Source organism: Armigeres subalbatus, chromosome 2 (genome assembly GCF_024139115.2).
Source record: "Armigeres subalbatus isolate Guangzhou_Male chromosome 2, GZ_Asu_2, whole genome shotgun sequence".
In the NCBI taxonomy this organism is placed as follows: Eukaryota; Metazoa; Arthropoda; class Insecta; order Diptera; family Culicidae; genus Armigeres; species Armigeres subalbatus.
In genome coordinates this window covers 84272201-84288119 of record NC_085140.1, presented here as the reverse complement: position 1 = coordinate 84288119, position 15919 = coordinate 84272201, and the positions used below count along the sequence as shown (strand labels likewise).

Genomic DNA, 15919 nt, shown 5'->3' with positions numbered 1-15919 from the left:
TGAAAATGTTTTCGGCAGCTATCAAAACCCTTTCCAACAGATCCTTAGATACCTGCCAAGAAACGTTATACCAATCTATCTGCATTTCAATACACTGAAAGCCATCCAAAACGTCCTTGAGTTCAGGTCGTCAGATCTACAATCAAGTTGAAGCGCAATGCGTGTTTCAAATCAATCTCAAGTCATCCTGCCTAGTTCAAAGAAATCAAATGACTTATTGGAAATCTGTCTACGTGCCCCATAATGATATTCGAGAATGCGCGAAATGTTCTGAAGTTCAGCTCGTAAGACCTTCGCAACAATGGCTTTGAAAATGTTTTCGGCAGCTATCAAAACCCTTCCCAACAGATCCTTGGATACCTACCAAGAAACGTTATACCAATCTATCTGCATTTCAATAAACTGAAGACCATCCAAAACGTTCTTGAGTTCAGGTCGTCAGATCTAAAATCAAGCAGAAGCGCAATGGTTGTTTCAAATCAAGCTCAGGTCATCTTGCCTAGTTCAAAGAAATCAAATGACTTATTGGAAAAAAATTCTGCGGGCCTCATAATGACATTCTAGAATGCATGAAATGTTCTGAAGTTCAGTTCGTAAGATCTACGCAACAACGGCCTCCAATATGTTTTCTTCGGCTATCACATCCCTTCCCAATAGATCCTTAGATACCTGCCAAGAAACGTTAAACCTAATCTATCTGCATCCATACACTGAAAGCCATTCAAAACGTCCTTGAGTTCAGGTCGTCAGATCTACAATCAAGTTGAAGCGCAATGCGTGTTTCAAATCAAGCTCAAGTCATCCTGCCCAGTTCAAAGAAATCAAATGACTTATTGGAAATCTGTCTACGTGCCCCATAATGATATTCGAGAATGTGCGAAATGTTCTGAAGTTTGGCTCGTAAGACCTACGCAACAACAGCCTTGAAATTGTTTTCGGCAGCTATCAAAACCTTTCCCAACAGATTCTTAGATGCCTGCCAAGAATTGGAAATTTTTCTGCGTACCCTACAATGACATTCTAAAATGCGCGAAATGTTCCGAAGTTATGTCGTAAGATCTATACAACAAACGCCTCCAATATGTTTTCGGCAGCTATCAAAACCCTTCCCAACAGATCCTTAGATACCTGCCAAGAAACGTCATACCAATCTATCTGCATTTCAATACACTGAAGGCCATCCAAAACGTTCTTGAGTTCAGGTCGTCAGATTTACAATCAAGCAGAAGCGCAAAGGTTGTTTCAAATCAAGCTCAGGTCATCTTGCCTAGTTCAAAGAAATCAAATGACTTATTGAAAGAAATTCTGCGGGCCTCATAATGTCATTCTAGAATGCGCGAAATGTTCTGAAGTTCGGCTCGTAAGACCTACGCTAACAACGGCCTCCAAAATGTTTTCGGCAGCTATCAAAACCTTTCCCAACAGATCCTTGGATACCTGCCAAGAAACGTAATACCGATCTTTCTGCATTTCAATACACTGAAGGCCATTCAAAACGTTTTGAGTTCAGGTCGATAAATCTACAATCAAGTAGAAGACGAATGCTTGTCTCAAATCAAGCTCAGATCAACCTGCTCAGTTCAATGAAATCAAATGACTTATTGGAAATTTTTCTGCGTCTCCCATAATGACATTCTAGAATGCGCGAAACAACGGCTTCCAACAAATTTTCGACAACTATTAATACCCTTCCCAACAGATCGTTGGATACCAGCCAAGAAACGGTATACCGATCTTTTTTCATTTCAATACACTGAAGCCCGTCCAAAACGTTCTTGAGTACAGGGCCTCAGATCTTCAATCAATTAGAAGCGTAGTGCCCCACAATTACATTCTAAAATGCGTGGAATATTCTGAAGTTTGGCTAGCAAAAAAAATGATTTCGACAGCTATCAAAACCCTTCCTAACAGATCGTTGCATACAATAAAGTATTTTAGATCTGGTGACCTGAACGTTTTGGATGGCCTTCAGTGTATTGAAATGCAAATAGATTGGTATAACGTTTCTTGGCAGGTATCTAAGGATCTGTTGGGAAGGGTTTTGATAGCTGCCGAAAACATTTTGGAGATCGTTGTGGCGTAGATCTTATCAGCCGAACTTCAGAACATTTCGCGCATTCTAGAATGTAATTATGAGGCCCGCAGATTTTTTTTCAATAAGTCATTTCATTTATTTGAACTAGGCAAGATGACCTGAGCTTGATTTGAAACAACCATTGCGCTTCTGCTTGATTGTAGATCTGACGACCTGAACTCCAAAACGTTTTGGATGGCATTCAGTGTATTGAAATGCAGATAGATTGATATAACGTTTATTGGTAGGTATCCAAGGATCTGTTGGGAAGGGTTTTGATAGCTGCCGAAAACATTTTGGAGGCCGTTGTTGCGTAGATCTTACGAGCCAAACTTCAGAACATTTCGCACATTCCAGAATGTAATTATGAGGCCCGCAGAATTTCTTTCAATAACTCATTTGATTTCTTTGAACTGGGCAGGATCACCTGAGCTTCATTTAAAACAACCATAGCGCTTCTACTTGATTGTACATCTGACGACCTGAACTCATGAACGTTTTGGATGGCCTTCCGTGTATTGAAATGCAGAAAGATTGGTATAACGTTTCTTGGCAGGTATCTAAGGATCTTTTAGTAAGTGTTTTGACAGCTGCCGAAAACATATTGGAGGCCGTTGTTGCGTAGATCGTACGAACCGAACTTCAGAACATTTCGCGTATGCATGAATGTCATTATTGGGCCCGCAGATTTTTTTGAACTGGGCAGGATCATCTGTGCTTGATTTGAATCAACCATTGTGCTTCTACTTGATTGTAAATCTGACGACCTGAACTCACGAACGTTTGGAATGGCCTTCACTGTATTGAAATGCAGAAAGATTGGTATAACGTTTCTTGGCAGGTATCTAAGGATCTGTTGGGAAGTGTTTTGATAGCTGCCGAAAACATATTGGAGGCCGTTTTTGCGTAGATCTAAAAAGCCGAACTTCAGAACATTTCGCGCATTCTAGTATGTCATTATGGGGCCCGCAGAAAAAAAATCAATAAGTCATTTGATTTCTTTGATCTGGGCAAGATGACCTGAGCTTGATTTGAAACACGCATTGCGCGTCTACTTGATTGTAGATCTGACGTCCTGAACTCAAGAACGTTTTGGATGGCTTTCAGTGTATTGAAATGCAGATAGATTGGTTTAACGTTTCTTGGCAGGTATCTAAGGATCTGTTGGGAAGGGTTTTGATAGCTGCCGAAAACATATTGGAGGCCGTTGTTGCGTAGATCTTACGAGCCGAACTTCAAAACATTTCGCACATTCTAGAATGTCATTATGAGGCCCGCAGAATTTCTTTCAATAAGTCATTTTATTTCTTTGAGCTGGCCAGGATGACCTGAGCTTGGTGTGAAACAAGCATTGCGCTTCTACTTGATTGTAGATCTGACAACCTGAATTCAAGAATGTTTCGCATGGCCTTCAGTGTATTGAAATGCAGATAGATTGATATTACGTTTATTGGCAGGTATCTAAGGATCTGTTGGGAAGGGTTTTTATAGCTGCCGAAAACATTTTCAAGACTATTGTTACGTAGGTCTTATGAGCCAAACTTCAGAACATTTCGTGTATTTTCGAATATCATTATGGAGCACGTAGACAGATTTCCAATAAGTCATTTGATTTCTTTGAACTGGGCAGGATGACCTGAGCTTGATTTGAAACACGCATTGCGCTTCTACTTGATGGTAGATCTGACGACCTGAACGTTTGTATTGGAGGCGTTTGTTGTGTAGATCTTACGACATAACTTCGGAACATTTCGCGCATTCTAGAATGTCATTGTAGGGCACGCAGAAAAATTTCCAATAAGTCATTTGATTTCTTTGAGCTGGGGAGGATGACCTGAGCTTGATTGAAACAACCATTGCGCTTCTACTTGATTGTAGATCTGACGTCCTGAACTCAAGAACGTTTTGGATGGCCTTCAGTGTATTGAAATGCAGATAGATTGGTATTACGTTTCTTGGCAGGTATCTAAGGATCTGTTGGGAAAGGTTTTGATAACTGCCGAAAACATTTTCAAGACTATTGTTACGTAGGTCTTATGAGCCAAACTTCAGAACATTTCGTGTATTTTCGAATATCATTATGGGGCACGTAGACAGATTTCCAATAAGTCATTTGATTTCTTTGAACTGGGCAGGATGACCTGAGCTTGATTTGAAATACGCATTGCGCTTCTACTTGATGGTAGATCTGGCGACCTGAACTCAAGGACGTTTTGGATGGCTTTCAGTGTATTGAAATGCAGATAGATTGGTATAACGTTTCTTGGCAGGTATCTAAGGATCTGTTGGGAAGGGTTTTGATAGCTGCCGAAAACATTTTCAAGGCCATTGTTGCGTAGGTCTTACGAGCCGATCTTCAGAACATTTCGCGCATTCTCGAATATCATTATGGGGCACGTAGACAGATTTCAATAAGTCATTTGATTTCTTTGAACTGGGCAGGATGACTTTAGCTTGATTTGAAACACGCATTGCGCTTCTACTTGATTGTAGATCTGACGACCTGAACTCAACGACGTTTTGGATGGCTTTCAGTGTATTGAAATGCAGACAGATTGCAGGGTTGTTACGGAGATCCTGAAATATTTCCCGCGCCAAATCCGCGCCGTTTCCGCGCGACATGAAATCCATTCCGCGCCAAATCTGCGCGAACTGACTTCTCAAATATTCGTAAAATATCAAGTTTAACTAAACATAATTTCTTCAAGTTCGTTTTTTATATTATTACTGATATTAAATATCATTTTAAATTTCAACTTTACAAAAGTTTGCACCAAATTGAAAATAGGACTAACAAAATCGCAGTTAATATAACAACTTTTCTAGATGGTCTTTTGATTGACTAGAAGTACGGAAGATAAGTGAACAAGAACTCAACAGCCAAAACTATTTCAATAAGCACCGCTTCTTAGATGCTGGTTTGGGCATGTTTTGTTTCACTATTTGAAGTGGATTTTTTGTTGATCGAACTGTACGAGATGCATTGATATACAAGGAATGTTCAGGCCAGATTTGATTATAGATAAACTTGGCAAATAATAAAAAATCCGCCGAAACCGCAATTTCTTCTCAAGTAACAAATTATGCAGCTTTGTTGTTAGTTTTTGATCACAAGACATACTTACGTTGAGATTAGGTAATTAGACCGTACAATTTCGTATTTAAACAAAACTTCTGTAAAACAAATTGTATCAAGAAACAAATAATAAATGTTTCAGCAAAAATTTTCATCGGAAATTTTGTAGAAAAATCCAGAAACAATTAGTCCGGAATTTGTGCGGAAAATCCTTCTTCAATTCTTGTGACAAGTTTGTCTAGGAGTTCATGCAGGAAATTCCGCCAATTAACATTTTTAACACCCATTTTTCGTAATTTTAATAGAATTTCAGTTAAAATCTCCGAGAATATCCGCAAATTCCTGCGGAAATTCATCATTCGCACACATTTATCTCGGAAATTTCTGGTGTTTTCGGGAATGTTCGCGGAAATTATCCTGGAATTTTCTGCCGAAATCCAACTGCTCTTGCAGAAGTCGTTCCAAATTGTCTGCGGAATTTTTTTCTTAGAACATTTATGGAAATTCCTCCTTCTTGCAAAAGTTCCCCTGGGAAATTAAGCTGAAATTCTTTCGGGAATATTGTCATAAATAAAAAAAAATTTAAAGAACAACCTACGGGACATTTTCAGAGACAACATGTGCAATTTTCTTTATTAATTTCTGCGGAAATCCCTTTGGTCATTCATACAGAAATTGATTGGTGACTTCCTGTGGAAAAACTCCCGGAGAATCTTTCGTTAAAATCTAGACGCAATTTGTATAAAGAAATTCCTGTGATCATCGTTACAGGAATTTCTGAGGAAATTGCAAAGTGAATTTTTACGGAAATTTCTCTGGAAACCTGTAAAAATTCTTTCAGAAATATATTCGGAACTTCCTTTGTGAATTTCTGTGGAAATCGTTTTAGAAATTTCTGCAGACATTCTTTTTTGAATTCCTGTGGATAACCAAGGATTGTGTCGAAAATTAAATATGACATTGCTGCGATTTTTTTACAGTAATTCGTGGGGTCAGTGCTCCAAGATGTTTTGCAGAAATTCATCCACAATTTTCTTTACAACTTTTTGGTTTTAAAATGCTGCAGAAATCCTCTTCAGGCTGCACAAATAAATTTATAAAGTTCCTAATAGAATCTTTGTGAAAATTCTTCAGGTGATTTTTTAAATTTTATGTGAATATTCCTGAGAAAAAATTATCAGTGTTTTAAAAAAATATCGCAAAAAAATGCACATAGAATCACTGCGATTTTTCAGCAATACCTTTTGAAAATTACAATGTTTGAACGATTTTCTGCTGAAGTCAGGGTTGTAAATTTTTGGCAGCACTGGATGAAGGTGATGTTTTTTATATCATGTTTTTATTTTCTTCCTGCTTTGAAATCAACCTCACATTCCCGGAGAGGCAGAAAAGTAAACAACAGAACTCACATCACCCACTGCGCCGCGAAGATGAAATTTACCACAGCAAAATGTACACATTCACCCAGCAAATTGAAAAAATTCACCACGCGTTTAAATGGGCCACTCACAGTCATACGGTAAGGCGCGAACTGAGCAGCATGTCAGAGCGACTTGTGAGTGGCTGAATGCGAAATTGAACTGTCGGTGTTGGAAGTGATTTTTCCAACCCCGTGAAACAAGCACTAGTTCTTGAAGCCACCGTTTGTTGGTGTGGCGCTAGTGCTGTTCTTGAAGTTTAAAGCTCCGTTCATATTGTACCGTACATGTCGCGCGGGTATTTAATTATGTATCGCAAAATGATTTTCGATTGTGAAAATTTAAATTTCAATAACTTAAGTTATAGGGTAAAACGACCTATTATGGAGCACCGTGTCAAAACAGAATTGATTACTAAAATTCTTCAAAAATTACCTGTTGGTCGATTTCCACATTGTAGTAGTTGAATAGAATGCTCGTTAACTATAGTTTCGTAAATATTACGTCAATTGTGCTGTACTTATGTTGTTTTGTTTTTATCACAATAAAAACAAACTACCGCAATAATAGGACGCAGTTTTTTGAAGGTCAGTCCTATTATTGCGGTATTGCATGTAATTCTTATGGGGAGCGATACCGCAACAATAGGACCTTAGCACTACCGCAATAATAGGCTCAAAGGATACAAATTTAAAACGAAAAATGTTGATTTTTCATCATTTTGAACGGAATTTTCTCAAACAAAAGCTGTTCTAGTCGTTAATCCGAAGAGTTTTAGCGTACCCACAATTGTTTTCAATGGTATTATATCCAGAATGGACTACTTCAACACTACCGCAACATTAGGGCATACCACAACGATAGGACGTTTTACCCTATTGTTCTGTTTTCGTCATTAATTCAGCATTTTACTTGTGGTAATAGCTGCCACAATATAATTATCATCAAAATCAGCAGAATGTATCACCGAAAAACCCAATAAATAAATTTCGATAGCCGCCACAATTTAACATGTTCTGGTAAGGTGCAATCTATTTGACGTTTGTCTTGTGTCGTTTGTCATCGCAGCGATCATCATCATCTTCGTGAATTTATCATTATTGGCGAATAAAGGTTGCATGAAGAAGAAGTCTAAGGATAATATTTGAAAAAAATTGCACGAGGAAACATACGGGAAGTTTTTTAAAACTCTTTTCAAACATTTTAGGAGCAATTTAATTAAAAACGGTTAGCAGTACGGGGCTGGACTTTCCTTCTACTGCATAATAAACGCAATTTTTCGATTTCAAATTTTATTTTGTGATATCACACTTGATACACAGTATGAAAAAAGTCCAACCCCGTACTACTTTCCGTTTTAAATCAAATTACTTCTAGACATTCCACTAAAAGAGTTTAAAATAAGCGGCCATTATAACGCTCGTAACATGCTGTACATGACCATATAAACTGGGTTAAGCAAATTTTGAGATTAATTTCAAATATATTATAACTCTGTCAATTATCATCCGATTTTGACAATTTAGGGATGCCAGAACCGGAAATTTAATATTGTTTCACAGTATGTTTACAGGGCCGGCTAAGGTCCTTCGAGGAATAAGTTTGTCAGAATCCGAATGAAAACAAACATTAAGGTCCGTCTAATTTACCGAAAAATTAGGGTAACCAACTTGATTTGGACCCCTACATATTTTGGACCCTCCTGTTGACATTTTATTGATATCTGAACTAAATTCAATGCCGCTGCTGAATCCCGCATGGTCTTTATGCAAATAAGATTGGATGAAATGTTAATGAAATCAATTTTTTCAAGAAGGCAAGCGTTACAATGCGCTTCAAAGCATACATCAATGAATATCTCAGAACGAACACAATCAGTTCATGTTGAAATTGCAAATTTGAATCGATGCAATCTTCTCATTGATGCATGTTAATCGAAAGATAAGACTTTGCTTTATGAAAGTCTCCTGAATAAAGACAAAAAAAAGACTGCTTTAGCTCAAATGACCTGTGTAAATTGAAAATTCATTTTTGAAGAGACTAAAAGGGGGGTGTCCAAAATGTGTACATTTGGGGGTCCAACATATGTTGCATTTTCCAGAACAAAGAATATTTTCAGATAGTTAAAAATCTCAGCGATTTATAAACATTTCCTTTTCATAAATAAGACTTTCATCTATGAAATTATGTGATTTTAGCTTGTATCACACGTCTCATTTGAAAGATATAAGCGGATATTGGGTAGCACTTCCTCTAGGGGTTCAAAAATGTTGCATACCCTAAACTTGAAAGCGCCAGTTCGAAGATTTAAAAAATACCCAGTCTTAAAAAAGGCTGGTGCACCTTCCGAAACCATTAAAACGTAAATCTATCAAAAGTAATCTTGCTCTGGAAGCAGGGTTATTCGATAATTATTGAACTGCCTCTATGAGATATGAGACAGCACACCTACTTTTCAGTTGACGAACTCAATTCATCTATCTGATCTTGACGCATTAGCTCTTTGGTTACAAACTTGAGCTCACTATAATGTGGGCGTCGAAACTAAGATAAATCAATCTACTTAGTCATTGTACGTGTCATCGACAGGTGTTTTATGAAACAATATTGGAACCTTTTTTCTTTACATTTGATCTGATCCAACTGGAAGTAGATGTCGCATTGTGGATAAAATTTTGCTTTAAACTGGACCATTTGTGTGTTGACAGAATAATAGTTTTTTGAAGTATAATGGACTTAGCGTAAAAGTCAGGAGATTAGAAATAATAACAATGGAGGATTAGATTAGAAATAATAACAGGAGATTAGAATTTGGATCAATGCACTTTGCAATTACGCCGCATTTCTGAGCAGCAAAATAAATAATTATTTTATTTATTTAAACAAAATTCAAACATGAACAGAAAACTGCTGGAGATACCAGCGTTTTTTTTATTTTGCTTCAGATTCCAACGAGAATAGTGTTCTTAAATTTGGAGGAAAAATAAATCACTGCTGATCAATCAGTTGGTTTGCAGTCTTATTTTTTCTACTTGCAAAAATTTGTTTTTTTAACAGAACGATGCATTAGAAATTAAAGGCCCACTCTTTATCACAATGCCAAATATTTGTCAAATTCCTTCAGACATCTATCAAACCGTTAAGATATCGACATGGGTATCAGGCAGACTTGACAAATTTGTTATTATTAATAATTTGATATTTGTTATTGTGACAAATACAGTGCTGATAACTTTTGCGCTACACACTTAACCAGCATTTCAATCTTCGGTATTTTGTTTGCTGAGTTTCAACTGTTAAATAGCTTTTTTACTGAAATACAAGTTTTCTAGTAGACCTCCAATGATTGTCAGTAATAAATTCCCGAGTTTCGGTAAAAAAATATGTTTATTGCTCCGACGTTTACTTATTTTTACTGAAAAAATCATTAAATTCGTAAATTGCTGAATTGCACAAAAATTCGGTACATATCAAAACAGCGCCATCGGTGAAAAATAGAAATTTACCGATTACCTAGTTATTAGAAAAATACTGAACGCTATTGTAGAGCCCTTGGCTGTTGTTTACTTGGTTATTCACTCAAGTCTCTAAAGTCTCGAGTTTGCTCAAGTCTCATAATCGCTAACAAATAAAAAACAACTAATTGCCATATTTAGGCACGATTCTAGATTTTAAGAGCAGCCTCCTCACGGCTGTGGAAGACAGCATCCGACGGAGATACGCCACTGGCCGCCATCAGCATCTCCGTTTCAATGTTCGTCAAAGCATACTGGTACTTTCGAGCGCTTCCGACTTTGCTTTGAATGCGGCTTTGGGATCCTGCGGTATGGCTACCGCTGCTCCGGACATTTGGTCTTGCATGGTTTGCATCTGATCAGCGGCATTGTTTACTCCCAGAACACGCGGCCAATTCGATACCCAGCTGCAGCATTGGCTTGAAGCGCAACGTCAGTGGGAATGGAACCTTCGTCGTCAAGAACCCCGACAACATCCAATTGATGCAGCCACCGATTACTTTCAACGGTGAAACGCCGATGAAGTAACCCTTGACCATATCGGACAACATTGCGCATCAATTGGGACTGGGTGGAGCCCGTATATGTGTCGTGAAATAACCCGTTGTGGTTTCCTTATTGTTGAAGTAATGCCGTCTCAAAGTCAACGACTGCGGGGTGAGGTATTTGCCGTTTTCACGGAGAAGCCGCGTCGTCTTATACACAGCTACTTTATTTTACCGGACTCGGTAAAATTTTACTGAGTTTTTGGACCCAGTAATTTCAACAGGAATATTTTACATTACCGAATTGTCAGCATAAACGAGAAATGTCAAATAAACATTAAAATCGGTAATAAAGATAGTTTGTTTATGTGAACATAACTGAGTTAGTCAGTAAATGAGGATTTATGTTTTGGAAAATATTTTACTGATTGGACAGTATATCTAATCAATTCCTTTTCGCATGAAATATAAATAAGGATGAAATTTCAGGGGTTTTGTGATATTTTCTGCTAGATTTTGTAAGGTAAATAATAATCTTGATACAAAGTTATACATGGTGTAACGAAAACATGGCAGAGTTGGGTGTTTCTGCAGATTCTGGTTATCACCTTTCTGGTCGGAATCATCCGCCAATACTTTTCAATGTGGATTTCATTCCACAAAAAACGAATTGACACATATTGAAGACGACGCGGCTTCTTCGTGAAAACGGCAAATACCTCACCCCGCAGTCGTTGATTTTGAGACGGCATTACTTCAACAATAAGGAAACCACAACGGGTTATTTCATGACACATATACGCGAGCTCCACCCAGTCCCAATTGATGCGCAATGTTGTCCGATATGGTCAAGAGTTACTTCATCGACGTTTCACCGTTGAAAGTAATCGGTGGCTGCATCAATTGGATGTTGTCGGGGTTCTTGACGACGAAGGTCCCATTCCCACTGACGTTGCGCTTCAAGCCAATGCTGCAGCTGGGTATCGAGTTGGCCTCGTGTTCTGGGAGTAAACAATGCCGCTGATCAGATGCAAACCATGCAAGACCAAATGTCCGGAGCAGCGGTAGCCATACCGCAGGATCCCAAAGCCGCCTTCAAAGCAAAGTCGGAAGCGCTCGAAAGTACCAGAATGCTTTGACGAACATTGAAACGGAGATGCTGATGGCGGCCAGTGGCGTATCTCCGTCGGATGCTGTCTTCCACAGCCGTGAGGAGGCTGCTCTTAAAATCTAGAATCGTGCCTAAATATGGCAATTAGTTGTTTTTTATTTGTTAGCGATTATGAGACTTGAGCAAACTCGAGACTTTAGAGACTTGGGTGAATAACCAAGTAAACAACAACAAAGGGCTCTACAATTGTGTTCATTATTGTTCTAATAACTAGTCGGTAAATTTTCATTTTTCGCCGGTGGCGCTGTTTTGATATGTACCGAATTTTTGTGCAATTCAGCAATTTACGAATTTAATGATTCTTTCAGTAAAAATAAGTAAACGTCAGAGCAATAAACATATTTTTTACCGAAACTCGGGAATTTATTACTGATAATCATTGAAGGTCTACTAGAAAACTTGTATTTCAGTAAAAAAGCTATTTTACAGTTGAAACTCAGCAAACAAAATACCGAAGATTGAAATGCTGGTTAAGTGTGTGTGTATCTGAAATTAACGAATCAAACATATTTTAGATGGTGCGCTTAAAAAAACTGTTTCTTTATTTTTCATTCGAATTAAATCTCTTCTCGAGCGATATTGTCGCATGCGTCACTGTGTTCCGTGCTTAAAGCAACAGCTTGACAGCTAGCACCAAGTTCAGCACCAAGTTTTTGGCTTCAATCATATTGTATGCAGATGACAGCCGTTTCAGGGGGCTGGATTTTTCGGCTGCACCCAGTCGCACTCACCACGGCGGCGATGAAGGCGACTGCAGATTATACTGAGATCCATGTTTTTCACTGCACTGACTGTGAAATATTTCTACCCTGGCTGAAGTACTTATTCATTTAATTGCATTTGCATCAAATAAAGGAACTTTTTTGTATTTCCAATTGTTGGATAAACCCTTATTCGTTTTAGATTAATGCTATGAAAGCAATGTAATTTTCAACACTATATCAGAATTCCTGGCGAAAAAACTTTCGAAAAATGATATGATATATCATGCTATTTTATTCCTTTTACGATAATCAATTGGAAACTGACAAATATCTCGGGTGTTCATGTCCTTCATCAAACATGTGTTGCATGCGTCATGCTTTAAAATGGTTTAAAAATTACAGGCTCCTAAGAGCCTGTAAGTATCCGAAAAATAATGTGAGTAACTGACTTCAAACGTAAATTTTGTTTTCAACAACATTTGCTAACGATAATGAAACCCATCTAGATAGACATAAAACTAATTTTCAAATAAACATCCTTAGATCCAGCATTTTATTTGTTAAACTTTCACCTAAACTCAGAAAATATATTTTAAGCTCTTTTTAGTGGGAAGTATTCAACCGTCTAAGACGAGTTAAGTAACTCTATTTAATTCCACCAATTATTAATAAAACTAAATCCGCGCCAAATCCGCGCGAAGCCCTGAAATCGTTATGTAAATCCGCGCCAAATCCGCGAAAACCGCGAAATCCGCGAAAATCGCGAAATCCGCTTAGTCGTAACAACCCTGAGATTGGTATAACGTTTCTTGGCAGGTATCTAAGGATCTGTTGGGAAGGGTTTTGATAGCTGCCGAAAACATTTTCGAGGCCGTTGTTGCGTAGATCTTACGAGCCGAACTTCAGAACATTTCGCGCATTCTAGAATGTCACAATGGGGCACGCAGAAAAGTTTCCCATGAGTCATTTGATATCTTTGAACTGAGTAGGAGGTACTCTGAGTATTTTTATGTGCACATCACCTTTCGCTTCTAAGGTAGAATTCAAGACCTGAACTTACGGATATTTTGGATGAACTGGAATGCTCCAAAATAGTATATTCAACACATACAATTGATAACATATATGTCTACAGATTTTTGTGATATTTTTCCCTCCTGTCTGGCACAATTTGGTTTATTTCGTGATCAGATTTTAAGAAATATGACCACAACTCTTAGATCAGGAATATGGCTTTCAATATCGGTAATTACAGTAATCAGATAACTTGGAAACGTTCAAAATCACTTCGACTTGATATATTTCATGTATCTACTTTATTTTATGACGCCAGAACTTTATTGCACTTGATTACTGAAGAAATTTGGCCATCATAGCAAAAAATAAGGAAAAAACACAGACATTTTCAAAACTCATGAACGCGGGGAGGGGTCTAGCGGGGCGGCACCTAAGTCAAAAGAAAGCCCTACTAATCCCCTTTAAGAAAAGTCCGGGGTCATGAAATTTGGTCAACGCTTTACTGAGAACGAGTACTTCGAAGGAGGTGACTGTCGTCCTGGCCTTTTAAGGGTTAACAAATATGTGAAAGTGCTTAATGAATACTACGCTATGAGGCGGAAATTTCCCAGTGGGGGATGTAATGCCAATAACAAGAAGCTGATGGCGAGGAATAGCGGCAATTTTTTTTTTTACTTTATGGTACACGACTTTCTTTCCTCATTTTAAGATTTCTACAAAAATTTATGTAAAAGTTCTCTATGAATTAGAATGTGAAAATTTATAAATAGGGTTTCAATTTTTTCTTAAATTATTTAGAAACATGTTTTCAAAATGGAGAGCTATCATTGGAATTAGGTCAACTTTAATAAACCAACAGCTAATGTAGTCTCTGTTACCCTCTAAGTAATTGGTAAAAAAGTTTTTGATTATTCTAGCTTTCTGATTCTCTGAAACATTCGATGAAAATGTGGAGCCAACAACACAGATATTTACCCAAAACTCGGAGTTCGAAATTCAAAGCATTGGTTATGCATGAAAAATTATTTTATTATTGATCTATTGGCATTTATCGGTTAGTTCAGTATTAACTACTCAAAGTAGGAAGGTGCATAGCAATAAAGAATAAAATGGTTAGATATCACAAGCAAGCGTGTGAAGCGAACAGAATGGGAATCTTTTTTTAGCAGGGGAACAATCGTAAAAGGAGTCAAAATCGCTGTTATTCTGCCTAACGTTCTCCCAGAAACGACTTGGAAACCGTTTCAAGGAAATCTGAGACCCTTCGGTCAAAACCCGTAGAGGAATACGAAAAATGTTGTTTTGTCTGTGATGTAATTTAAGCTGTGAATGTTTCATCACAGTATCTCACTATGAGCTTCATGGCCACTAAGTCATACTTTTTTTTGGATAAAACCGAATTCCACGGACATTCTTGTTCAAATGGTTACGCAAATTATAGACCGTGAGACAAAACCACCGTCGTCGCATAGAAAACAGTTTTGAACTCCATTTCAGTCTGTCATCACCGGAATGCATCAGCAAGATCATGAAACCGTTAGTACCTACAAGTCGTCACGTTCAACGTGAATAAGCGAAAAAAAACCAACAACACGAGCGGGAAAACGCGTTCTTTAATGATACCGTTTAACTGATAGCCAAAACTGGACGCGAATTCACATAGCACATAGGAAACGTTGCAGAGCATAGCATTTTATTCGCCATACATTGCCTGGCCTTTACCATAGGGCATCAGCTTGAGCTGAAATTAATTCTATGCCATTTCTGTTCTTGTCACGGTCCATTTATAGTCGCGAGGTCCACATACCGATGCCCGATACCGATGTGCCATGTGGGAGCGTATGTGGACGGACGAAGCTTTTCTCGTGCGCTCAATCGCATTTTGGTCCATACTGCGGCGGCACCGTAATTCAATGAAGGTTCTGTTGGTTTTCCATTGTCCGTCCTTCTCGTCGCAATCATTGGGGTCCGTCACAGAATGGAACCCGTTCTACACCTCATTTAGTCGATCATCGCCCAAGCGGCAGCCGGCATCGTGCCCATATAGCTAAAGAGCTTCCAAAGCGACAGCTTTCGGAAATGAGGTTGATCCGCTGTCGACAACATCTCTTCCAGCTCAGCGTAGTCAGCGTGTGGTCACATGGGCAAAATGAAGGTAGGGCAGAAGGGGGGCACATTGGCTGGCGTTGTTTCGGTTGGCGTGGTGTCACATCAGCGCACGCTTGACTGGGTGTTAAATGATGGAAAAAATACGAAAAGGCAGGAGAAACAAGTGTCAACAACCATCCGAAAATAAAGTGAGTCTCCCGAATTCGACACCTTTGCTGTTTGTGGAATGGTGCAGTATGGTGGCTTGGTGAGGTTCAGCTTGCATACAAATTGGTATGGGCTGGGTATTACAAGTAATATATTCGAATCTTTTTTCAACAATTTTTTCCAAAAGTCTTTTAGTGTTTATT

General features: G+C 38.3%; 1 protein-coding gene and 2 pseudogenes across 1 annotated transcript in view; 1 reads left to right on the top strand and 2 right to left on the bottom strand.

The window, feature by feature from the left end:
• The window catches only part of LOC134209656 (breast cancer anti-estrogen resistance protein 1), a 461209-nt gene that overhangs the window by 420440 nt on the left and 24850 nt on the right, over positions 1 to 15919 (bottom strand). The gene's annotated exons all lie outside the window — the stretch shown is intronic.
• On the bottom strand, positions 10233 to 10634 carry LOC134215067 (ER membrane protein complex subunit 3-like; annotated as a pseudogene).
• Positions 10713 to 11802, top strand: LOC134215051 (ER membrane protein complex subunit 3-like; annotated as a pseudogene).